This window comes from Sciurus carolinensis, chromosome 2 (genome assembly GCF_902686445.1).
Source record: "Sciurus carolinensis chromosome 2, mSciCar1.2, whole genome shotgun sequence".
NCBI classification, from domain to species: domain Eukaryota; kingdom Metazoa; phylum Chordata; class Mammalia; order Rodentia; family Sciuridae; genus Sciurus; species Sciurus carolinensis.
In genome coordinates, this window is record NC_062214.1 from 39810208 (window position 1) to 39834977 (window position 24770).

The 24770-nt window shown below is 36.7% G+C and overlaps 1 protein-coding gene across 3 annotated transcripts in view; it reads left to right on the plus strand.

The window, feature by feature from the left end:
• Macrod2 (mono-ADP ribosylhydrolase 2) overlaps nucleotides 1-24770 on the plus strand; it is a 2075735-nt gene that overhangs the window by 945288 nt on the left and 1105677 nt on the right. The gene's annotated exons all lie outside the window — the stretch shown is intronic.

Consider the following 24770-nt stretch of genomic DNA (forward strand, 5'->3'; position numbering starts at 1 on the left):
ATCAATATGTATTCAATCATAGAGTTGAATTATTCACTGATTTTATGAAAGGACTTGTGAGAGAAATGAAGATAAAACATTTCCTTGACAAGTTACTGTTCCCTGCTAAAATATTATGTTCCAAATATAATTAAAATATACATTTTTGCTCATTTGCTTCTACATATTTGTATATCATTATATATTTGCATGTGTGTGTGTGTGTGTACAAATGTAAATTGATACAGAAATTTGTGTGACTGTGTTAAGCTACAACAGTGAATCTAAACTCATAATTTTATTGCTATATTATGGACTTTAGCATCCTTAGTTTTCTAATTTTTAAATTGTCACTTACTAGCTAGAGGACACTAAAGTAAATTACTCAGACTCTTTAAACCAGTTAATTTTTGTGTAGGATAGGAATAATAATAGCTATTCATCAACCTGGGTTGTTAGAAACAATGACATTATGTATGTAAAGTTTCACACAGAACTTGGCACACAGTAAGTACCTAATCATACATATTATACATATTATGTGTATAGTAGAAAGCTTGATTCACCCTCTAGGGCCCCCATAGCATGCAAACAAATGAATGCAGATAGACACAAAAATAGAAAATTAGTTGTCTGCTGAGATTTAATAGCTTTATATATTCATTCATTCATTCCTTTAGTAAACATTGCTAGACCATTAATATGTACAAATATTTGATCTATGGTATGTACAAACATTACTGAGGTAGCTTAATTATTATTAAAGGGTTTGCTACCTCATTATGAGAACTCAATCATAATACGAAGTGACATTTGTGTAGGAGAAATACCAAAGAATGATATATGGTTTTAAAATAAGAAAAAATAATTTTTCGGAAAGGAGTTATTTGAAGAAAATGCTTTGGGTATTTAGGTTCTCCTGAGTCTTAAACTGGCTCTTACAACTAGAATTTCAAGAAATGGATAGAATAAAGAGGCATTTAATTTAGAAAGAATAGCATAAGCAAGAAAAAGCACAGAATATTTTCAGGCAAAATTGAGAATTAAGCAAAGAAAAGTAGTATGGGTAACATTAGAAAGGCATGGCATTTAGTCATACTAAAAGTTTCACTTTATTCTGTTAACAAGGAGTGAGAAAAGATAGGGTAAGAAATAAAGGTGTGAAAGGAAAAGGATTTTGAGCACAGAATGACCCTATGACCTTAAATATTTTACTTGACATTTTCCACCATCTAGTTTTCTCTAGATAGCAAATGGATGGGACTAATATTCCTTTTTGAGCCGACACTCCAGGAGCCTCCTCTGCATATTACACCCCTAGAGTTGTGGTTGTTTGACATCCTTGTTCTCTGTGTTGGACCATCTGCAGTGCTATTTACCTAGGCCTCACCCCAAACTATCGTCATATCTTTCAGACTCTGGGTTGGCTTGCCTACTGGCCTTCCTTCCATCTTCAGTGATGGGCACATGAGCAATATCTCATTCATTCACAGAAATGTCCTCTTGTTCAGATCCTCACCTCCTGATCTCATTCCCATAGTGCAGGTCTGGGAAGCTAACTCACTCTTGATCTTTGCCCATCTTATCGCTTCTCCAATTTTATTTTTACTGGGTATGTACCCATTACAAAAAAAAAAAAAAAAATGGAAGAGAAATATTATGAAAGAAAAACAAATAAGCAGGAGTTAACTTGGGAAACATGATGGCTTTATAAAAAAAAAATATTGTCACCATATATAAAGTATAATGGGGAGGGAAATACCCCTTTTTTTCCTTTTACAGTTGTAAGGATAGTTACAACTGCATTCTGTTCAAATCAGTGGTAGCAATAACCTGTTTTTTAGGTAACACTGGTAGCTTGTTTCTTTTTTGGTGAACAGGGTTTAGCAAATGCATAACATATAAATATCTAAAATGCAAAAATGTCATCCAATAAGTCTTTTTTGAAACCATTTTCAGAATTCAGGTTCACTATAAGAGCAACCTTTTTCCTTGTCTCTGAGTATACTGTATTATTTGTTTCACAAGTATTCTCAGAACTTAAAAGTACTTCATTGCTCTCAAATATTCTTTAAACCTCTCAACCCCTCTTTCTCCTGTGACTGCAGTGCTTGTTAGCTAATTCAGTGAACATTTTTAGGGTTCTGTGGAAAGAAAGAGATACAATTCTGGATCCTGCCACTGAGAAATTTATGGGCAAGGAGACTGGCATATAAATACAGAATTGTATACAGTATGGTAAGTGCTGAAATAGAGCTCAATTCATGTGGTTGAGGAGGGAGTATTCAGTCTGCTTAAGATGCTACAGGAGGATTCACTGAAAAGGAAACTCACAAACTGTGTCTTAAACTGGCTCTTTAGGCATTTGCAGAAAGAAAGCTCAAATCCTTCTCCCAAGAAGAACATGCACACATAGTCACTTTTGGATACAAACAAATCCATGAATTTAGAACCCAAGTTACAAAGTGCTAAAGGTCACTGGAAAGCATTGACAACTATTGAACAGAAAAGCGACATGATCAAAAGTATATTTTCAAAGTGAACCCTTACAAGAATGCAGAGATGGTATTACAAGGATGGGAATCATATTAGAGAAAATAGAGATAGATTTCAGCCAACGGACCGAGGTCTGTAATATTTGTTTTTAATCATTTTCCTGCTTTGTGTGTGTCAGTCTGCCTGTTAAGAAGATACCACTCTAGAAGGCAAGTGTGTAAATGGTGGTGCCATTTACTGAAGTATTGATTTCAGATATAAGTGCAGCTTCATGAGGAAAGAGGAGGAATTCAGAGGTCATGATGAGTTTGAAGTGCCTGTAAGTTATTTCACTGCAGGTATGGGTCAGCGGGTAGAAAGAGATATCCGAGGTGAGGATATTTTTTAAAAAGTATCCTGGACCATGACACAGAGGCAGTAGATTTAATACAGTGAGGAGACAAAAGAGTATAAACTGATAAGGGTTTGAAGTAGCAGACTGGAAATTTGGGATTTCTTTCCCATCTCAGGGATTTAAACCTTAATTCCCTTGTTAACTGCTGCTCCCTGTTGGAACCAGATTTCTGAATGCTTAAGCCTCTGAGAGAAGGGAGTTTTTTCACAACAGAAGCTTCCCAGGGCTTTGAATCTGGTTAAGTGAAAGAATGAAGAAGATGGTAAAATTTTAAGAAACAGTTTGATGGATGTTATGAGGTCACAAATTTGACGTTCATAAAGCTAATAGGGCTATCTTCTGTTTCCAGAGGTTTGGTAAATTATTACCCAGATGAGAAGCCTGGTTCACACTTGTTACTTACCTTTTTGATACTAAATTTCTCCATCTGTAAAATGGGAATAGAATGCCTACTTCAAAGAGATAAGCAGAGGGAATAAAATGACCTATTTATCCCACCTATATAATTCCCACCAGAGGAGTTGAGTAGGTAGTTAAATCTACTTCTTTAACTTTTCTAAGAAACTTTCCAATTCGAACTAGTCAATCACTTTTTCTGATTGTTAACCCTGCCATTGCTTTTACCTATCTGTAAAGAGAGAGATTTGAAAATCTTTCTTTTAGGACTATGATTTGTATTTAGCTAATTTTTTTTTTTTTTTTGTTCTTCTTCACTGATATGTGGCTAAGGGGTGAAATTAAGATTGTATTGTGGTCACTTTAAAATGTTCCTTTTATTTGAGAATCAAAAAAGAAATTACATATTCTTTGACTAACTTCCTTATTATACTGCCTAGTATGGTGACAGCTCAAATGTAGATTCTTGGGGATGTATTATTTTCTTGAGAACCTCTGGAATTCTAGCTAGATAATGCTAATGAAAATCACTCAGCCTCATCAAAGTTCCACTGATTTCTTTTCTGTACTTCAGATACTAAATGAAACTCTCGTTGGAGAACCTTCAAGTTGGAAGGGAAGACCTCAGAGGTCACTTAATGTAACTACTTTATTTTATAGGTCACAAACTATTCATTTTAAGTTCAGTGTGCTCAGGAACTGATGATCACATTTCCCCCTCTATTCTTACATTATACTTGAAAGAATCTCAGCTATGCACTTCCCACTTACATATCAATACAGAGCCCAGATTGCAGGAGGAATTGGCAAGTTGAAGTGGAGAAGGAAGATTGGGGAGCAGAATTACAATGTGTTCTATGGTACTGCAGTCCCTCAAGGGAGCTGTAATTAATGTGCACAAGGAAAACACTGCAAGGAAACTAATTTAAAGAACATACTGAAACAATTTTCTCCTGGATTTCCAAAATAAATAAAGAAAAAAGAAATCACTGTCAAGCTTTGTGGAAACATAAAGAATTCCAGCAGAAAGGAAATTTATTGAGAGACCAAGTAGGGGCTGGTAATAATACCTGGTTAGAATGTAAAGCCTCTTTTAAACTTATACTTCCTCCACCATTTGTTGGAGCTCCGTGGTCTCTGATCCATTCATTAAGCATTTCACATGCGTGTCACCCTAATTATAGGTCAGAATTTGGTTACAGCCCACTGACTGCTCTTTCTTTGTGTCTGGTAACTTAGTTCTTTACACCAGTTGCTATCCCACTTGCCTTTCCTTTTTTCCCCTCCTGCTTATCCTTTTTTATCTTAAGCTTGTTAGGTGACTCCAGAGTTTAGAATGCCTTGTAATTGCATGTCACTCGATGCGAATGCTCTGAATTCTCCAGAGCAAAGTCTTTCTTTTTGTCTGCAACCCATAAGAATTTCATTTTATATCCTGTTCATTATATACATACATATGTGATTGAAAAATTAAAGTTTCATGGAAAAATACTGCATGTAATATGGTATGATACCTTCTCTTCACTCCATTTCATTTATTTGAGGAGGGAAATAAAGCAGACCAAGACTTTGAAGAGAACCATTTGATCCTCAGTTCCAATACCAGTGAGTTTGCTTCATAAGGTCTTCAGACGTTTTTCAAGAAATCATTGTAATCAGTCCTGAACCCTAACTACCACCTGCTGAATTAGCATCCACTCTGTACCCTGTAGGAATACATAGTTTAACCAATTTCTCTACAAGGTTTTAAAGTTCAAAAACCAGCCCCAAGGCTGAGGGTTTAGCACTCAGTGGTAGAGAGCTTGCCTTGTATGTGAAAGACCGTGGATTTGATTCCCAGACTGGGAAGGAAAAAACAAACAAAAAAACAAAAATACCATAACTTAATACTTTAACATAATCTCCTCACAAGAAGATATCTTCTTTGCCAGTTAAGTTTTAAACTTTTCGTATGTGGCTATCCATAGCTAGACCAGAGCTCTGAACTCTGAATCTCCATATCATCTTGCTGATTAAGAATTACACATTAATTCAAATGGTGCCAGAAATCTTGGGCATCTCATCATATCTTCTTATGCAACAGATAGTATTCTAAGTGCATTATGTGAATTAAACCGCATACCAGTGCCTTCTTTCTGCCATTAGCCTATTTTACAGAAGAGGAAACTGAGGCCTTAGAAAGTTAAATAAAACCTTTTCAAAATTACATCATAAGCAAATGACAGAACTGGGATTCAGATTTCAGTAACTGACTCTAGAACCATAATCTTGTTTGACACTTTCTCTAATACTTCATTTAGCATGAGATGAGAGGTAGTGAATTAACTATATTTATCACTGAGTCTTAAGTGATTTTCCTAACCCATAATGTGCTATTAGAAGAAAAATTAATTGGTCACTTGGTTCCATATCTTACTAAATAGCCCATCCTTGGTTCAGGGATCTGATAATTTTCCTCTACTTGTCCCTCAGTCTTTAGGAAGAGGGAGCATAGCAGCTTTCTGCTGTTGTTATCTTTGACTTTGACTCATTGTCTCCTGTTAGACTACCATCACTTCTATCACCTCAGTAAGTAACCAATTATCTATAATTTTCAAACCTACAATGTAATTCAAATACTTTAAATATAGCAAATGCAACACTCAGTGATTATTTTATCATATAGCAAATGCTCTAACAGATTATTAAATTCATTGTACCTAAATATTCACATGATTCGACAATACAAAGGGATAATTTAAAGCATATTTTTAGATTAAATGGCCTCCAAAAGTCACTACTGAGAAAACTTTGCTAAGTTTCCTGTTGGGGCATGCTAGCTAGTCTTTAAGTGAACTTTCTAGTGTTTTCCCCAAATGCATGCCAAAGTAAGAGAAGATCAATTGGGAACAATTAAATTCTGAAAGGTAACTTTAAAAAGTATGTCCTTGAATCTAAGTTGTGAATGTTGTATAAGCAATGAAAAAGAAGAATGAATGAATTTCTGGTCAGTGATCAACCTATGTGAAGACCAAAAAGGATTGAAAGATCATGTTATCTTCACGAGTTAGACCAGGAAAAAAATCTATTGAGTTGGCTTGAGACGGTAACAAAAGGCTTATAAACTCAGAGTTCCTCTCCTCCCACCACTACATGCAGCTGCCTGTGGAAAAGACTTGTCAGAATTTCAGAATGGGGGCTCTGTCCTTAGCTCCAGGTAAAGAAAGTTGCCCTGAACACATTCCAGCTTCTCAGGTCATTTGGGCCTACATTTGGCTCATATATACAAAGTATCTAGAAATACTCACCAGGGAGGACATCCAAATCCTCCCTCTCTTCAGTTAGGAAATAAAGATAAAAGTAAGCATTGGGATAGCTGTAAGGACAAAACTTGTGTGTGTGTGTGTGTGTGTGTGTGTGTGTGAACATGCACATAGGATAGAATGAACTCTCTGCTGAGAGACTAAGACAGAAAATTAGATGGAATACTACAATTTTTTTTCCTATTTTTTTAACCTGCTGTATTTTTGTCATAGTTCTTGAACCAACAGGCTTTTAGTTACTATGGTTATTCTAATTCTTAAAGAAATGCCACTTATGTCTGGACAGTACTTCATATCTTGGAAATTTTCATTATTCCTATTTATTATTTCTATTTTTTCTGAACATATAAAAAATTCCATATGAAGTTATCACTCTGTTCTTCTCTATCTGCCTTACCCCTACCTCTATCAGACATTGCAATTCATAGTATTTCATCATATTTATTTGGAATGTTAACAATGTAACCCAATCATATGTACCCTAATAGAGTATTTGGTTGCTTATGTCATAGACCATCCTGTAAAGGAATCAACCAGCAACCAAGAAAGAACCAAAGAAGCTTACTCTCTGACATTTTTGGACTATAGTTCCAGGCAGCTGTAAGTGGTGGTACTAGAATTTCTTTTTGTTTGGCTGCAAATGCCTCATACTATAAGCAATTTGCAGCTTTCTTCATATAAAAGATGTTTCTGAAAGGAAATTCCCCACATCCAGCCTTCTGGGTATCTTAGCTTCAGCTCCAAAGCACTCACTCTTTGTAAGCAAAGTATGGAGAGCTGTTGTATTTTCAGTTCCTTTACTCTGTAGAAGCATACAGGGAATTTGCTGTTAGAACTGATCTCAGTTAGAGTGTTTCATTCCTGACACAGACTTGAGGAGAGCATCATGAAGGGACATATTATTCAAGAATTTTCTGTTAAGCAGTAGGGAGGCAAACTGCTCACAGTCTGTGTCAAAGGGTTTCCCCACAATTCCTTAATGTGTGGTGCTAACATGTCTTAAATTTATTAAGACCAATATTTCCAAAATTCTAAAACATAGGACCCATATTGTGGTAGCCAAAGAAACTGACCATGCTGTGAACAAGTTGGACAAAGGTCTATAGAAGAAATTTGAGTATAAGGGAAATAAGCAATGTACCAAGAACTTTGTCTTGACAAAATATTCTCCTACAATGTAAATCCCCTAAGAAATCAGAAAAGAGCAATTAGATACCAATCCACATATTTCAATATTGGAAGAGTTTCAGACTGACTAGATATTTGATAGCTCTAGACATTTCATTTTTACAATAAGTTATAAAAAGGACAACTACCTCTTTAAATCCATAATTTTTTTTTTTTTTTTTTTTTTTAATAAAGCTTCTCTTCAAGTGTTGCTGGCATAAGCTTTCAGACTCACCCATGCTATGGAGCAGGCTGTCAGACTCATCCAAAAATTAATTCTCCTAATCCATGCCATATTTCATATTGTATTGACTGGTTTTGTAAATTCTGAAGAAAACAGGAAGGAGCATTGTTTTCTTTAATTTAATTTATGTATACATGTGATAGAGCTATATAAGAATGTTATGCTCTCAGGAGACCAAATCTAAAATAGCAATAGATATGACTGATTTTTAAAAAGAAATTCTATTTTATGTAATGTGGGAAATAAGGCACACATGATAGGATTAAAACTAAAATGTGTTCTTTGACTCTCTTTCTATGCTCACATTAAAACCATGAAGAGCTAAGGCTATGTGTTGTGACAGAAAGTCTTCTGCATGCAAACATGCATGTGTTTGTATGCAATTTGTAAATTTAGCTCTACAAAAGTATAACAATAAAGGAGAATTTAATTTAGCCAAGGGCTTTATGAGTTTTGGGTAAGGTGCATATGGGGAAACATGAGACATGTCAATGAAATCAGTACAGACTCTAGTGGCATTTCTGGTGTCTTCAAAAGACTGCCACCAAACGAAGCACACTGTGTCAAAATGAAAACCCCAAATAAGAGAAATGAGGGAAGAAGTTCAAGGAACAGAAACTATTTGGGGCAGATGATTTGAATGTCTTCCAAAACCTTCAAGAAGCATTAAGCTCAAGCTCAGCCCTTTATCTTTGACAAATACCACACCGTGTATCTGCTTGTTATTTTGTGGTCCTGTTGCTCCTGTCAGCTTGTTAAATGGAACTCTGGCTTCAGTCGGGAGATGATAATGTGGTAATCTCTGTGCTCTGCTTGCCTCGGCATCCAGAGGAGCGGCTGTGCCCGACAGTGTGAGGCCGCCCAGTGCCAAGGGTAACCGCTGGCAGCTGGGCTGATGGAAAACAGCCTGCACCAACAGATTGAAAATGTTCTTTTCAGATCTTTAGATTGGAACTTGAGCTTTACTTTTAAAAGTTTTATGTCCGCAGCACGGTTCACAAAATAAATTACTAAACCGATTGCTTTGGGAGCTTCCAAGCCATGACATTAAGGTGGCTGAGAGTCATCATTCTTGATGAAATGCGAAGGAGCAGCCTAAGAACTGTTGTCCATCAGAGACGGGTTGGGCAACCCCCCCCCCACACACCACCACTGTGTTACAATCTGCAGACCTATGGTAAATAGATCTCACTTATAAAAGCATTTATTTTCAGAAGGGTAATAAAAGTTGTGCATTCTTAAATTCAGACTTATTTCAAATTAGAAGGAAAAGAGTATCCTTTTAATGCAATTGGTTTTTCTCACAGAGACATATTTGGAGTGGAAATACAAGACACACTTTTTCTCTGCTGAAGTTCCTCATCCTGCAGTGTCCACTCTATCCTCCTAGCATGAAGTGAAGATAAGTAACCAAAGGCAGCATCATAAAATGCAAGGTTGTTATTCCCAAATGAGTCAGAGTTTCTGTCTGCTTTCCAGTTGGGGAGCTGAAGTGAGCAGTGTGCTACATGTATAGCACCCTTAGAATGCTGAGTCCCGATAAAACTAAAGGCATTTTATCCCAAACCTCAGATATTCTATAGGACCTCTGTGAGGGGCTGAGGTGGGAAATGAAGGGCTAAGACATTAATATGTTAAAGATGTGAACCCTGGAGGAAATTTGGGTTTAACTACTATCAATGTGACATTGACTAGTTAGTTAGACTTTCTTGTTCTCTGTTTTATTCATTTTTAAAACAGCACCTTCATATTTGCCTCACAGGGCCACTGGAATCATAAAATAAGATAACTTGAGGGGTGAAGTTTGCTCATGTTTTTAGCTTTGAAATGGATTTAAAAATGAAATAGGAAGATGGGTATGTGAGTGGATAAATGATAGTTGTGTCACAAAACAAATATAGTTACACGTTAGCCAGCCATTGTAAATAGAGATGGTGGATATATTTGTCTCATAATTCTTTCAACTTTCTTTTTTCCATTTATTTATTTATTTATTTAATCACTTGATATCAAATCCAGGGCCTTGTGCATGTTCCACCACTGAGCTACACCCCCAGCCTCTTCTTTCAACTTTTCTGTGTGCTTGAAAACATTTTAATCAGGAAGGAGAGATTTAAAAGGACGTGTCTTTTCAATCTAAGTGTAATGCCTGTTACATCTCCCTACCTCTAGTTAGATTCCAAAATGAAGGCACAAAACCTACTAAACCTCAAAGGATACTTGAAAAGCCCAGCTAAAATTTAGGGATTCTGCTTCTAAGAAGAGAAGAGAAAATAGCTGTCTTGATTAGTAACTAAAACTTCATTATTTCATAGTAAATCCTAGGTGCTAAATAACTTGGTGGCCATTACTGTTTAGAAAAGAAGGGAATGGCCACTGCTTTTCTATCTCAGAATGGAGAGCCCTAACTGGTGTCCTGATCTTCCCCTGGATTATTCAGTGTGCTTATTTCTTCCATCCCTGTTCAGCTGGTTTTACATTTCTGCAGCAGCATTTTACTCCACCCTCCATTGTGCATTCTTGATTCTCTCCAGAACCCCTCCCTGCGGAGCCTGAGGTTAGCTTTTGTATGACATGGGGATCTCTGGTCTTCCATGTATTTAAACTCAAAATGTTTTCTTATGGCAGAATTTTCTTAAAAGTCTCCAGTGTTGTTAACTCTTTGCAATACTGCTGTATGGACAGCTGATTGTTCTATTATGTGTCCCATATGAAGGAGTTCTGCTTTTTATGGTTTCTCATCATTACCTCCTTGGTGGCATTTCCTATGAAGCAATGCAGAGTCCTCTATGACAGAGCAGGCACTAGGCCTTTGATTTCCATCCAGGGAACTCCCTCCACCTGCCTGTGTGAGAACCAGACTATGGAAGGGGACCAAGAACCCTGAAGAAGACCAAAATATAGAATGGGCAGAGGAAAAGGATCTTCCTGAATACTCTGACTCAAATAAAACCAAGACAACAAAGAACAGCAAAACCCAAACAGACTATGCAGCTTATGATGGAAGAACCAGGTCAGGGTTATATGTAGAAAACCCAAAGGGAAAAATTAAATTCAGGAAGGACTGGTCAGTGGTATCTAATGCTCCTCATGACCAAGAAAGATAAGATCTGATCATTGTCCTTCAAGTCACTGTTGATTTTAACAATCATTCCAGGGAAGTTTCAACAGGGTAAAGATGGCAGAGAGGTAAGAGAGAAAGGACAGCAGCTGTGAAGTAATTCAGCAAAGCAGGGGAGAAGGTCTCAGGGTAATATGGGACCTAGAGAAGGTGTTCATAAAGAGAAAGAGTTGAATGCGATCTAGCATTAATGAGAAGAAACCAAAAAGAGGCAGAATGATACAGAAGAGTGGGGAGGCAAATGCTAGAGGAAGTTTCCATAGAAGATAAGACAAGGAAAATCCAGTCAACCAGAGGAGGTGTCCATTTTGATCAGGAAGGCTCCTCTTATAGTGTGATAGGAGAGCCGGGGTATGCTGCCGTGCCGGTGAGGTTCAGCCACAATAGAGTGGAACAATTACCCCTCTTAATTTAGTTCATATGTTTCTCTGAAGTCAGTCTGCAATCATATCACCTTAGATCTTTTTGTGACACTGTTGTTTTTTCTGGAGTTGATTAGCAAATGACAAACATTTTCTCATACCAGCTCCTGCTAAACAATGTCTCCTTTATCCTATTTTTATGCATTTCTGAAACCTAGTACAAGTTCCAAAGTTTATTTCCATTAAATGTTATTCTATTAGATTTGGATCATGTTTTCAGTTTGTCAAGATCTTTTAATATTTTAATTTAACTCGCAACATACCACTGATGTGTTTCAGCCTTGTGTCATCCACACATTAAAATATCAGCTGTGTATCTTCATCCAAAGAACTGTCTTTAGCTTTATTTTATTTTTATTTTTATTTCATCAAGCACTCTGCACCCCCCCCCCCCCCCATAGAGACTCTAGGGAAGGAGAATTAGACTGGATGCTTTGATGATAACTGATAAAGCCTTTGGTTCTGAGAAATCCTCCCAAATTGGATTAAGTGGATTCATTTGTGGTTTGCAATGTTTATGTTTTAGGGAGAAAAGGATGTGAAAACTCTCACTCTCTCTGTGTTCATTCTCAGAAATAGATGGATACTGTCACTTTTCAAGGCTTGTCCATCTGGAATGCATCACAAACACATTGCTGGGAAAGTAAAAGTTCCAGAAAGAGTCTCATTTTTCCCTGGAACTGTGAAATTGAGTGGCCTAGTTTCTTCCATGTTGTTATAAATTCACAGGAGTGTAATATAAGCTACATTTTTAACCATTTGAGCTAGCTTATGATTGAATAATGCTTCCTGCCAGACATGTTTTCCCTTTATTTATCACTTACTTTTCTCTCTAATTTCAGCAAAGGCAATTGCTGATTATGGAAATGACTCCAATTGTTCAACCTCTCATAACTGCATTTAGTTACCCAAAGCAATCTATCTGCTACTTTCAAAAGCTGTTAAACAAGCAAGCAATTTATTCTGCCTCCTTGCAAGCAAACAAGGAACACGCCACATTCTTTCTGCTCTCTGCATTGCTTTGAAACCTTTTTCTAACTTGAATCAAAATCTGCATGTTCCTAACCACTGCCTTTGCAATCAGTAATTTGACTCAGTGGGTTTAATTCAAAGCAGGCACTTACATTCTTTAGGCTATTCGTCCATCTTCTAGGAAATCAAGGAGAACAACAAAAACAAACACACACTGGCCTCTAAATTAACCCAGATAGGGAGGAAGAAGCTTCAATGAAGGATGACTTAAAATAATAACAAAAGTCAAGAGAAACGAATAGAAAATATTTTAAGTCCCCACCTGCTCCAGCCCCTTTAGCCAGACCTTTATCTTCCTTTCCTAGAGGAAATCAAAGCCTCTCCCAAGAGCAGTTATTAATAGTCAGCTTCCAGACTTCCACAGAGTTTGCTGAATCTGGCTCCTCCCATCCTGTCCCAGCAGGTGAGCACACCTAGGATAGCTGCCTGCAGACATTTCCTAGTGATTTCCCTGCATCTCAAACAGCCAGCATCCCTGCAGAAACCTCTTCCCTTTGCTGAAATAATGCTGATGAATTAATTCCCTTTGGAGTTATCAGCGGCCTGCCTTCCCACAGCAACTACGGGGTGCCCGGGACAGAGGAGTTGGCATCTTTCCTAGAAAACCAAGTAGTTTTTCTTCCTTGTGATAGTGCTCAACTTTCTCTTGCCCCAGGCTTAAACTAGAGGTCCAGTCTTTAATTTAGTTTTTCTTGTGTGTATAACCAGGGCTCAACAAGATTATAGTGGGTTAGCATATATCATTACAGAGGTACTCCTAATCTGAAACAGAGGTATTCCCTGGTAAATCTGAGTTTATTTAATGTTTTCAAAGTGTAAATAGGTCAGAGAGAGTTCCTTTTGAAAGTTTATTATTTAATTTTTATTTATATTTTATTTATCTTAATTTTATTAATTTTTTCCGTGAGGTTTTTGTTGTTATAGTTGTTTTTTGTTTGTTTTTTGGCACTGGGAATTGAACCCAGGGGTGCTCAGCTACTGAGCCACATCCCAGTCCTTTTTTTATTTTATTTTGAGATAGAGTCTCTTTAAGTTGCTGAGGCTGGCCTCAAACTTGGGATCTTCCTGCCTCAACCTTCCTGATCACTGGGATTACAGTTGTGTGCTACTGTTACTGTGGCCAACTTTCCTCAGTTTTTGAGTGTGATCTCAGTTCTCTCATTTAGGTGGACTTTTTTTTTTTTTTCCTTTTTAGGATAACTGACTAAAGATGGAACTTTTTCTAGATACTTGTAAACTTAGAGTATATGAGGTATTTACAATTTACATAAAATGCATGGGGAACTATTTCCTAATTTATCCACAGTTACCTTCTAGTACAGATTTTAAGCATGCTATCATAGTTTTATGCCGTGAAGGTGGTACCAAGTGTGTTTAATACTCCTACCATATTTTTTAATTCTTGGATTTTCTCTGGACTGAAGTTTCAGTATAATGAATGCAGTTAATAAGAAATAGAGGGGTTATGTGTAGTCAAAATATGGTAAAATTGCTTTGTTCTTTTATGATAGGTTATTTTATAGGCATTCCTCCACTCTTGTACCTTGGAGGAGTACTTATTCATTAGGTTTAAAAATAATAATTTAACTTTAAACAAGTCTCAACTGTTATGGAATTAAGACAAAAACTTCATATATGTGCTACAACTGTGATAAGCAATAAACATGACATAGGGAATACAAATTTTAAAGAATCTAGCTTATCTTCCATTCATTGGAATTATTTTTACATAATGTATAGAATCTGTTCTTTTTCAATGCCGATGAATTGATTCTGTATTGTGACATGTATTTCTTATCTATTTGATCTGTGTTTTGGGTGTTTAAGAAGCATATTGGCATTAGGGGCAATGCAGTTATTTCCCATGACATTTTAAAAATCCATTTCTGCATTACATATTCCAATCTAGTGAAAATTAGATCTACTCTATTTGAATTTGGCATCCAACACTTGTTGGCCATGGAGTGTGATGTAATTTTAAGCTGCTCATGTACATTTAGGAAGAGATTGATTTACAGCAGTCTTTGCCTGAGACGAGTACAATTTAAACTAATTCCTATTGATCCAGAAACATTTAAGATTGGTTTCGAAAATTCTCAAGAATATAGGACTTTGGATACATTTGAGTCATTTTACTGAGCATTATTGTCATGTATATAAGAGCATGAAACTGTTAATACTTACCCTTCTTTGCTTTGGCATCTTTGTTAGTCACTGCGTACCTAAAGGCTAATTCCTGCTCCAGATGCTGTGATGTCTGCCCAGCTGTTAGAATACATGCTGTTTGCAAATAGCAACATAAATAGCATATCCAGAACATTCCATAGGCTGGGGCTTTGCCATGAAGTCTAAAATATATTTAGTATCAGGGATAATCCTTTGGTAAATTGTAATCAGAATGGAGTTGAGAGAATGGTCATGGGAATAGCAGAGTGCTTTATAAAATAGTCAAGTGAAGAAATTACCCAAGAATTTCCATATCAGTACATACTATGTACAACAAATTTGATTTCCTAGCAGTATACAATTATTGGGTGTGGAGTTTGTAAGGATGTCTAATAAAGCTTCTACATTATTTAAGAGGCCAAATTGCATCAGATTCTTTAAGCATATCTCATTTAGCATCTGAAAGAGTGGTCCTTCTATTTTGATGACAGGGCAGTCTTGTCAAAACTGCTCAATTGGAGTAGGGAGGAACTGGGTTACTAGTTCTAATAAAGTCTATAACTACCTTCTGACATTGTACAAATCTCCCAATCTTTCCTATTCTTTTACTATTTCTGGTTTCTTAATTCATAATATTGGATACACCTGCATTTTAATTGTCATTGCGCTTGGACAAAGGTGCTTTATACATAGTCTAGGACTCCTTTTTTTTTTTTTAACTTTTCTTCAATATCTCTTTAGATACATGGTTATTTCTTATTTATTTTTAGCAACCTGGAGATATTCCTAAGGTGATTGGACAGATAAATATATGGTATATTAGCTACCCCTAATTTAGACCAACACTTTAAAGTAGGACTTCTAAAATACAAATGAAAGAATATTATTAAGTCTAGAAAATGATCGTTATATCTGTTAGTATCTACCCCATATATACTTCTGAATGCTGCTAAAATATACTACTAGATGGAAGAGTTTTACTGATGTTTTGGATCTTAACGTTGTAGTGATACTCCTTGTCCATTGACTCTTCAGCTGCATTCAGGCTGAAGGCCATTGGTATCCAGATAAGCCACAGAGGAGAAATAGCAAGTGTTCATATACAGTGACTGGAACTGATTTTTATCAGTGTGGATGGTACCATACTAAGAAAATTACACATCTGGACCAGGTAATCTGTCTTTCTGGAAAATCACTAAACTGCATTCCTAATAACACAATCACTGAGATAATTTCCTTTTATTGAATAATTTACTCATTCAGTAAGGATTTTAAAAGCCTTGGGGTATTTTGAGCATATGGTTTAGGGACATTATTTTAAAACATGAATTATCAATAGAATTTGAATATAGCCTAAGAGAATTAACTTAACTCCTAAGTGTCACAAAAATAAGTAGGCTATTTCTACAAGAAACCAGGATAATTCTTCAAAAGCTCTTGCTTTTGAGTTAGAATTAGGAGCTGGAGATTAAAAGCTCTTCTTCATCATTGGCTTCTAGCACTGGAGCATCCATTTTCAAATGCCAGTGGTAAGTTCTGTCTTAATACAGTTGATTAGTCCTGCCACAAGATAACATTTCTTTACTTGAACCCCTACCTCAGTGGATCTTTCTTTCAAAACACTTTTACTTGTTCCCACCTGTATCATTGCCCCTTTCATATCAAAGGTCTGCAGGGTTCAGTCCTTAAATAACTTCAAGCTTTATTCTTGGTAGTCTGAGCTAGAATCAGGGTTTTTTATGCTGATAAATCACACATTTGTGTATCTACCTCACCCACACCTCTCCTCTGAACTTTAGTCTTATACATCTAACTGCCTATTCCATATCCCCCCTTGGATTTCTAATAGACATCCATAATTTATCATCTTCCAAACTGAATTTATTTAATATTGCCCTTAAAAAATGCCTGAATACTCTCTCCACAGTATTTGCACCTTCATTCATGTCATCTTCATCCTTTTATTCAAGTCAAAATCCTTGGTGTCTTCCTTCATTACCCTTTTTGTTTTACTTTTTGATGTTCAACTCTCTCAGAAAATCTTATTAGTGCTGCCTTTACAATATCTGAACATCTTCCTCACTCATATAGCCTTACTTCCTCCCACTCTGGTCCACTCATCATGGTCATTTCATCATTATCACTATCACCATCTCTCACTTAGATTTCTATTGCCCTCTCATAATTTTCTTCCTGCTTTGCCCTGCTCTCCTGCAGGTTATTTTCAACATTGCCGTTGGAGTGATTCTAAAAAATTAAAAATTAAAAAAAAACCCTAAGTCAGATCATGTTACTTTTCTGCCCTCCCTTTTAATGACTCTGCAGTCTCATTTAAGTAAAGTCAAGTACTTACAAGTCCACAAGGCCCTATCTCATCGTTTACTCTTCTCCCAATCACCCACTCTTCCCCAACTTCATAAGTGATTTTACTCCTTGTTACACTTCCCTCACCTGGAAATCTCTTCTTTCTTTGCCTTCGCCCTCTTCAGGTTTTTATTTAAAAGTCACCTTTGCAAGTTGACCTTCTGTGACCTCGCTATTTAAAATAGCAGTAAATGGTCATTCCATATTCCTTTGCCTTTCTTTATATTCTCCATACCTAAGATGTATCATATGTCATGGTCAGTTTGGGATGCTGTAACAAAAATGTTATGGAAGGTGCTTTAAACAACAGAAATTTATTTCTCAAAGTAGTGGAGGTTGAATGTTTGAGATCATGGTGCCAACATAGTTGGGTTATAGTGAATACCCTCTTCCTGCATTTGCTGTGTCCTCACATAGACAGAGTAAGGGAGAGAAGGAGGGGAAACAAAGAGAGAAGAAGAAGGAGAAGGAGATGGAGGAGGAGGAGAGAAAAGGAACAAAAAACATGCTGGCCTCATTCTCCTCCTAAAAGGTTTCTAATGCCATCATGGTGGTTCCACCCCCATGACCTCATGTAAACCTAATGATTCTCAAAGGCCTGCCTCCTATTGCCATCCCTTGAGGGCTAGAGTTAAATATATGAACTTTGGAAAGGTAGAAACATAGACCACAGCACCACACACTGCTTTACTTTCTTTGTTATCTGTCTTCCCCACCAGAAGGTATGCTTCACAAGTGCAGGGACATAGTTGTATTCAGTATTGTATCCTCTAGAATATAGCAACTAGGTCATCAAAAACAGTATTCGAGTTAATGAATGAATTGCCACGGCAAGTGATGGTCCCCATAAGATCGACATGATAATCTCAGTTAACAGTTCCTTTTTGATTGATTCCTTTGCTTTTTTTTTTTAATCTTCATTTTATTTGGAGATATGAATTATAGAAAATGTAATAGGAAGTAACCGAAGAGTCAGAGCTAAGGAGAGAAGGCTATGATGGTGTCTGACAGAAGTAAATACCCAGAAGCCACAGCAGGGGGGACAACTGCAATTTGCTGTAGAATACCTTAGATTTCACCAGGATGTAATAGTAACTCAAAGCTCTTCAGGAGCAATCAGTACTTAAGAATCATCTTGAACTCTTGGATGAGCTCAAACAATGTGGCTTTTCTTCCCCTGCATACTTGTTCTAGTGGTCTGTCTAGTTGAAATATCCAAGGTGGGTGACTGCATGGGCCACCAGAGCCATTCTTAATTACAGTCCATCTGCCTGAGGGTTTCATGGGCTGGAAGTGAAAGAGGAGAATCCAAAAAAGTTAAGTGATTCATCTTATATCTGCAATTTTTCCATTAATGCTTAGTCTGAAAATATAAGACTGCAAGTCATCAAAAAATTAATTTTCAACTTACAAGCCATCATCTTTTGGTCTTTTAAACCAAATATGTTATAGACTACAATGAATTGATTATCTTGTAGATTGTATTATCTTTTCAACTGTTACAAAAAGTTTTAAATCGGACTAAAGCTAGTTTCAGTTTTCTGAAGAAAATCATGCTTTTAAAAAAATCTAAGTATATAAAAACATAAAAACACTATTTACATGGAGGTAGAGTTAAATATCACAGATATATAAAGTTGAAACAACTCCAAAAGAGTAAGAATGATATGTTTGTGAAGTAGGAAAGGGCAGATAGAAATATTTATCTAAGATCTTTTGTGGAGATAAGCAGAATAAACAATCACCCCTATATAGTCAATCTAAATCAGGTTATAGTGGTTGGGGGTGATGGTGAGATTCAAGCAAATCCCCTGTTGGTGTTTTCTATTTATTTTATTCAGCAGACACTAGCACCTGGGCTGAAATCTGAGACCTAATCTCTGATCTGAAGAGATGCATATGAAAACAAAAATGTCACTGTATTTTCCCTCACCTGTTAGACATTCTCTCCTTGTCACAAGTTACTATCATTAAAACAAAAACAAAACACAGAAGGCAGAAAGGAGAGCTATAGAACTAATAAACATCATTGGTACTCTGTATTTTCAGTTACCTTGCCTTCTCAGACTCTGATATTTAAAGCTTGGTTTAAATATATGCCCTCCTATATATAATGTGTTGGTACTTTTTTTTTTTCCTTGTTCACCTCTGCTCATAAGGCAAGTGGTTGTCACGAATCAATGCTCATCATTTAGGCTATCATTAGAGAGAATCTGTTTCTATATTCATTGCAGGATGAACTTTTCTATTTTGTGGTTGTTTTGGGGAATGTTTTTTGTTTAATTTTCTCTTTACCTTTTTATCTCAATTTCAATTCAGAGATAAAGAGGCAAGAACTGTGGTTTGTACTTATGCCTATATCCAAATGCTTTCTTTATACTTTTTAGTCTTTTGTATTACAGCATTGTGGTGCTATTGTAGTAACACATCCAGGAAAAAGAAAACAACTTACAGTTCCAGACTGATCTTAGCTTCAGAAAACTCCAACCTCACATAGATATTACATATAATGATTACTTACCCACTGTGCTTAATCACCAGGTTGCTTCCTGTAATGCAAAATACAGGGAATTTTCTGAAGACATTATTTAATCATCAAAGCGTCATGTTTCAAAAGCCCATTGCCTGTTTCTACCTTTTTCCATTGGTTCTGCATAAGTTGTCTTTCTTACAGGAAAATAATGTTTCCTCTTTTGGAAGTAGGCAAAATACACGTAGATGGCTTACCTTGTAAGTTTCTTTATGTACGAGGTTATTTTTTCTTGGGGGTGGGATGCGGGTACTGGGAATTGAATTTAGGAGTGCTTTCATACTGAGCTATACCCCCAGTCCTTTTTCTTTTCTTTTCTTTTTTTTTAATTTTGAAATAGGGTCTCACTAAATTGCCGATGCTGACCTTTAATTTGCAATTCTCTTGACTCAACCTCCCAAGTTGCTTGGATTTACATGTGTGCCCCATCATGCACTGAGCAATGTTCTTGAACTAAATTCCCAGACACATTAGCCATTCATAGATTTGTGTGTTACAGTATAGAATGTGCTTCTCCAATTTTGCTTCTGCACAGGAAATGACAATGTTCTCTACTGTGTAGAGAAGATGTTCACTGTGTGAGTCAAGGAAAGAATGTTCAGGGGAGAAATGATTAGGTTATTAGAAATATAACCTAATTGGTGAATTAATCCATTTGATGGATTAACAATTTGAAAGAACAACTGTATTGGGTGGCAACCATAGACAGGTAGGGCATGGCTGGAGGAAGAAGGTCACTGAGGGTGTACCTCTGGAATTTATATTTTGTCTCGGGAGCAGAGCATTATCCCCTCCCCCTCTTTCCTTCTTGACTTTCATTCAGTGAACAGTTTCTCTCTGCCATGATTCTGCCTCACCTTGGGCCCAGAGCAATGGAGCCATGGGCTGAACATCTGAAACCATGAGCCAAAATAAATTTTTCTTCATCTGAATTGTTCCTGTCAGGTATTATGGTCACAGTAATGCAAAAAGTGAACATGTGTCCATGTGACCTTTTACATTTATTGCAATCTTATAATAAGATTTGCATTTGAACTTGTACCTAACGTTAAATACCCTAGCAAGGAGTCTTGGTGCACTGCATTGGAAAGGATGCAGAAGAAGAGGTGCAGAATAGGATTTTTCAGTTGTGTGGTTCACAAAACCTTGCATGTGCTCCTCACAGTTCTAGTGTGTTAATTGGGAATAGCTTCAGAGAGACACTCTTCTGGGTTCTAGTCTTGTCTCTGTGGCATACTGATTATATGAACTTGAGCAAGTTACTTGGCTGTTTACATGTTTGTTGAGCAAATCATATACCATATCTGAATCAGAAAGGCACCTGGGAAAAGTGGTCTCTTACTGGATGTTAATTTTCTTTTTCCTATTCTCTCCTGTTCCCATATTCATACTATTGTCTAAATTCAGAGTTTTCTATAGGTAGTACTGGGGCATTTTTATCATTTTTGTTGAGATATATCTGAAGCAGAAATTTTAAAAATAGGAGTGCTCAAGCAGCCCCAGAAAATTATGTGAAAAGAAATCACACCAGGATAGTCATGCCAGAGAGATTAGCTGAATGAATAAGAATGAGAGTAAAGCATCACAGGAGGGTGGAATCAGAGCCAACCGAAAGTGTTGGACATGATTTCAACTCTTCAGTTGACATGAATTTTTTTTCTTCCTTTTCGAAGTGGAATAAAAGCTCGAGGTCGCTGAATCTTGTTTTTCATCTGTATGAAGGCTAGAAAAAGAAGGAAGACAAAGGCAATGGCTAATTGTGAAAGTTTACTTGAAAAGTTCTGAGTGTTTCAAGAAATAAAATTAACTAGCTGTTCACAGGCTTACCAGATTGATGATAATTGCATTGGGTTTTCTGTGATTCCAGTGAAAGTGGGTTTTAACAAAATACATGTACTTACTGTCAGTTCACCCTTTGCATTATTATGGAAGAAAAATTTCTAGTGCTCAATTTCTTGGATAGTCATAAGACTTTTAAATTCATAATGTCAGTAAAATTTTGACTTTTGTGACCCGTTTCAAATTTTGTGAAGATGTCCTGAAAGTGGGTCTTATAGGTGAGAGATTAAGTCTTCATCAAAAACAAAGGAAAAGGGAAAAACAAAAGAGCTTGTGAGGGGCCGGGGTTGTGGTTCAGTGGTAGAGTGCTTGCCTAGCATGTGTGTGGCACTGGGTTTGATTCTCAGCACTGCATATAAAGAAAATAAAGGTATATTGACAACTAAAAATATATTTAAAAAAAAACTTATGAAAAATGACAGAGTCAGAGATTGAAGGTTCAGGGAGGATAGAGAAAGAAGACTATGAAATGTCATCAGGATTCTTTCATGGTTGCATACTACAGAGTCCACTGCGTGTAGTTGAAGTAGTAAACATAACCAGGGATGACAACTGCTCAACCACAAAACTGGGCTGTCCTAGCAGAAACACCACTACTGCCACCACCCACATCTTGGCACACATGACATTAAGATCTTGGTAAATATCTTCAAAAGAACCAGGTGCTCTGCCACTATCCTCTCTCAAAGATCCAAACTGTCATGCAGCAAATACTTTACATCATTTGCTTTTAGGTGCACATATTTGGGTCAGCTTCATGGATCCACATTACATACCACCTACAAAGAAAGCTGGAAAACGTTGTTTCAGCTTTTTGTCTTCTGTAGTATAGCTATGAGAGTAAGTAGAAAGATGTTGGACTGGGAGAATACTGGAAGACTAGAAGGGTGTTGACAGGCTGGTCGAAGTGCTTGTCAGTATCTGCCAATGATAAAATTGGACTGAACAGTGTTACATGTGTTATAGTTACCTATAATTTGTCCATTGTGTATTATTTTAAAAATGCAAGTGCACCTGGATGGACCTGAGGATTTCTAGGATGGAAAACTAAAAGGGTCAGAAACAGTTCCTTGATTTTGCTCCCTTCTTACCTCAGATAGTAGTTTTGACTAAAATAGACAGGTAGTCCAGAAATCCAAGTATAGTCACACCTTTCATAAGGTATTTCGTAATTCAGAACTTTATGAAAGTGATGAGAGAGTATTTGTTGGGAATAATATAGTTGCTTTTGGAATAAAAACTACATGTATTGAAATAAGTATTAATTTAATACTAAATATGCAAGACAGGCATCAGCAGTCATAGCATAATTTCAGAAACAAAAGTGTAGCACTAGTAACTGAAGAAATAGTTCCATTTTGTTCTTTATAGTCTGTACTTTTAATTCTGTAATCTGTTTCTAAAACTTGTCTGTTTTACTCTATATCAGCCCATATTGGAATGTCACTTTCTTTTTGCTGAAATTATGTACCTATTTGTAAAACATTATTGCTCTTATACATGTGACCAAAATTCGATTTAAGGCATTTACATTTTGCCATGACATATACTCAGCTCTTCATAAAACTAGTGACCAACATTTTTCTTTTGTTTTTGTTTTTTGTGGTTCTGGGGATTGAACCCATAAATGTTCTACCTCTGAGCTACATCCCCAGCAAACTGCCCTGCTTTATTAAAATTTTATTTTAAAACTGGGTCTTACTGGCTGCTGAGGCTGGTCTCAAACTTGGGATCCTTCTGCCTCAACTTCCCAAGTTTCTGGGATTATAGGTATGTGCCACCGTGCCTGGTGAACAACTTTACTTGTTAACTAGGCAATGATTGCCCTTGGATTTATTTAACGTAAGTCCATTCTTAGGATTCCCCAAAACATGGATGCCATACTAAACTCTGGGTGGACATATCCATGCATCTTTTTGCCAACCAGTTGCAAGAACCAAGAGGTTTTGTTGCTATGCTGTTTATGCGCACCATCCCATTAGGCTTAGTGGCAATTTGTATGGCAATGTCAATGTAGAATGAGCATTCTATTTTGGACTCATATCCTTGCCGAAACACCAAACCCAAGAAATCCCAGTATGTCACCTACTTGGATGACATGGTTTTAGTTACCTATGTTTAGTTGTAGTCCATGCTTTTATTCTTTTGTGAATAAACTTGTGAAGAGTTTTAAGATTTTAAAGATACAGATAAATCCTTAATTGTAAGTTTAGAATTTACTAAAAATTTTTAAAAATAGTTCATGTAAAGATATTTAGAATTGAAAGGTGTCTAAAGTTCATCTAATCCAATTTAGAGAAAACCAAGCAAAAGTAATAAATGATTTGCCCATGACCACATAGCTAGTATCAAACTGAGACTGGAACTCAGGTCCCCTGCCTAACTGGTTGGGAATGTTTTGAAGATGATTAACATCAAAGCATGACCCCTAAGGACACATCATCTCATATGAAGTATGCACATAATGCCCGTGCTAGATGGAGCTATGCTCTGAAGAATGTCTACATGTAATCATTATGAAAAAAAATCAGCCTATAATAGGAACCACATTCCTGACCCACCTCTTCTCCAATTCCCTGGAGCTGTTCACTTTGTTATTTTAACTGGTTTAAAGTATGTATATTAAATGAAACTGACTATTGTAGCATCCCTGTACCCTCAGGGGACACTCTTTAAAACCCCCTGGGGATTTCTGAAACCTAGGATAGTACTTGTTCTAGTCAGCTATTTGGATGCTGTTACTAAATGTGTCTGACCAGCACAATTGTAAAGGAGAAAATGTTTATTTGAGGGCTCATGGTTTCAGAGGTCTTAGTCCATAGAAGGCCAGTTCCATTACTTGGGTGGGGCTTGAGGCGAAGCTGAACATCATGGCAGAAGAGGGTGGCAGAGGAAAGCAGCTCACATCATCAAGAATCAGAGAGAGAGAGAGAGAGAGAGAGAGAGAGAGAGAGAGAGAGAGAGAGAGAGAAAGAGTCTCCACTCTCCAGATACAAGATATATACCCCAAAGCCACGCCTCAATTCCAATCTCCTCCAACCACACAACTTCAATTACCACTCAGTTAATCCCTATCAGGGGATTAAATCATTGATTGGGTTAAGACTCTAATCATTTCTCCTCTGAACCTTCTTGCATTGTCTCACATGTGAGCTTTTGGGGTACACCTCACCTCACATTCAAACCATAACAATACTGAACCATATATCCAAACACCTCAATACTGCAACATTTGGTCTGATAACTGAGATGGTTACTAAGTGAATAAGGAGTGTAACTTATACTGTGTGGGTATGCTTTAGAAAAGGATATTTCATT